General features: G+C 31.7%; 1 long non-coding RNA gene across 1 annotated transcript; it reads right to left on the reverse strand.

Annotated features, from left to right (window-relative positions):
• Window positions 1-2,465: 2,465 nt before the first annotated feature.
• Window positions 2,466-2,861, reverse strand: LOC113785033 (uncharacterized). The gene is made up of 3 exons (XR_003471197.2): window positions 2,806-2,861; window positions 2,646-2,713; window positions 2,466-2,566 (listed from the first exon to the last, which is right to left on the reverse strand). It is a non-coding gene; the product is annotated as an uncharacterized lncRNA (long non-coding RNA).
• Between the last annotated feature and the right edge of the window lie 69 nt (window positions 2,862-2,930).

Below are 2,930 nucleotides of genomic sequence, written 5' to 3' on the forward strand. Positions count from 1 at the left end.
CAGCCTTGATAAGTTCAAGATGAATTCTTTCAAGAACTCTAGAGAGCAAAGCCTCACAAAAACTATATTCAAAATATGCCCCTCCATGAGGTTACAAATGCTTATTTATACTAAGTCTATCTCTAAACCTAAATGAGTCATAAGTGACACCATTCTCTAGGCCCATATTAGTCTTACATCTTTTTTTTTTTTTTTTTCTAAAATAAATTTAATGTAAGTAAGTAAAGTATCTTCACTTACACATAACAAAACTAAATCAATAATAAAACTATTACAATTCCAAATCAAAGCAAACTAAGAATTAATACAAACCAAATTAAAATATATAAAGTTTATCCTAATTTATTAAAATATGAATCATCTTCATGCTCTTGAGATCCTTATCATTCCCTCTTTCTTGAAGAAATTCGACCACGAATTTAAGCTCCATTATATCATACATGAAGAATTAATCCAAACAAACCACAAGCTCATCATATCCACCGGGGTCAAACGGGAAATTAGAAAAGTCACCAAATGTGATAAGTCGGTGAAACGCATTTCCATCTTTAACAATTAACATCTTATCACACTTATAGTAAAGGTAAGAAATTCTAAAGATGGGGATAAATTTATACCTTTTGAATTTGATATTTATGACCAAATTGACCTTCTTGGGATTGAAATTTTTGGCAAACAATATGTTACTTTGTATTTGCAAAGGCTTCAAAGCAAGTTGAGTTACATGGACATTCTCTTCATCACAAAAAAATGGTGACTCAATAATCTCCTTGGAAGCATCCTTTTGAGGAACCTTTGAATAATCACTTTCAAGCACTAACATTGTTTCGTTCACCTCACTCTCTTGTTTGAAGAGACTTTCAATTTTACCATAATCTTTCACTTTGCTTTCAATGTCACTATATGGATGAAATTTCTCCTTTGGAGACACTTCTTCAAGCACTTGCAATAGAGAATTATCACAATTAGACAAATAGTTGACGTCAATTTCTTGCCCTTTGTCCCTCAAATGTTTCTCCTCTTCTTCTTTCTTTTCTTTGATTTTATCTATCTCTCTCAAGGCAAGCTTCTCTACTTTTCTAGCTTGTTTTGCATATCCATTTTCATACAAATATTTCACATACTCTGGATCCAATACAAAATCGCGAATATATTGATCATATGACATACTTAGGAATTTTGTCAAACAGATAGTGTGCAATACCTTTAACAACAAATTTTTTTTGTTTTTTGTATAATTTTTTTTTGAAGTAGCAGCAACACACAAGTTAACAAAGAACTACAACTCAAACAAAAGCAACACAACTAGCAATTAAGGTTTCACAAAAAAAAAATGCATAAACAAAATTTTCCTCAATTCCAAACCTAGAGACAAGCTCTGATACCACATGATATGATCATTCACATATATAGTTTTTAAGGGAATACAGTAACACAAAGTTGCACCTCAGCACTTCACAAGATAACCAAAAATCTTAAGAATTACTAGAAGCAAATCCTACTATATAGTTTTATCATTATGTTGACATCAAATGGTTTGAGAAGTCTTACACTCAGTTTCTTTTCCATGAACCAGTATGTATTTTCTGGATTGACCTTTTATAGTATATGCCATGCTTTATTAAGAAGATAACAGCAAGCCAAAATGACATCTATGCAGGTTCCTCTAATGGAAATACTGGAAGAATATAACACACTAAGGCAAGAAAAGGAGGAGGATAAGAAAAGACAGCAGGTTAGTATTTGATAGACAATAACCGCTTCACAAATCAGTTAATCAGTGTTTAGATTATGTTGTCCACAAAAAGATTCATGCCATATAAATTGTTATACTCCATAATGATAACCTCGTTCTTACTTCATCTTTGTGTTTTGTTTAATGGAATTTCAAATTTTTTCTACAGACAAAAAAAATGACTAATAATCTACTTAAACAAAATCCAATTACTACAAAGGAACTTGGAAAGTACTCTCAATAAACATCATTTGGTATTACGGATTATAATGTACACAGATTACTAGTCCAACGTTTGTTATGCATTAATTAATTAATTAATTGAACCAGTGCTGGTAGCTAAATAGAACTTTTATTATAAATCTAAAGAATGAAGTCATTTTAATTAATTCAATAATGTAGAAGTCAAAGTACAATGGAATGAATGATTACCTCAACCCTTCTCACAGAACATATTGTAAAAAGGTGTATCAACAATAAGAAAAAGCAAAAATCAGAAAGGAAGACCAATGAGCAAAATCCAGAAAAGCCACATAACAAAGTAGAAAAAACACAATAAACGGAACTATGCAAGTCTAAAATAAAACTGAAATCGATCATGCAATTACCATAATAAAATTTTCCAAGCAAGTCAAATAACATAAACCATAGTATAGGAAACAGAAACTGCTGCTCAGAATTCAAAAACAGCTCATAACAAACATAAGGGAAAGAAGCGAAAGAGTGCTACTTAGGACCTCAAATATAAGCTCCAATAACAATTTATGATGAAGCGCCGCTTCGAAGACCTTCAGACTTCTTCTTGTTGCTAGTTGCCAACTGGGACTCAGGCTACAAGAATAATAACGAATAAGTTTGATGCAAAAGAAATAGGGATATAAAATGATTTCAGCAGATGATCGTTCAATACCTCTTTCGGGACAGCTTCTTCCTTCTCAGATAAAATCAGTTCAATGTGGCATGGAGATGACATGTAGGCTGACCAAAAAAACACCACCAATATATATAAGATTAAGAATGTAACAACAATATACATACATTAAGACATAAATAATATAAGCACAACATACGATTGATTCTTCCGTGAGCACGATATGTACGTCGTCTTTGCTTTTGACCTAGATCGATCCTTTAAAGTGAACTATGACTATTAGGAACATATCAGATTGGTTAAAAACCCTAATTGCACAAGAAT

Source organism: Cicer arietinum, unplaced genomic scaffold (genome assembly GCF_000331145.2).
Source record: "Cicer arietinum cultivar CDC Frontier isolate Library 1 unplaced genomic scaffold, Cicar.CDCFrontier_v2.0 Ca_scaffold_1656_v2.0, whole genome shotgun sequence".
Taxonomy (NCBI): Eukaryota; Viridiplantae; Streptophyta; class Magnoliopsida; order Fabales; family Fabaceae; genus Cicer; species Cicer arietinum.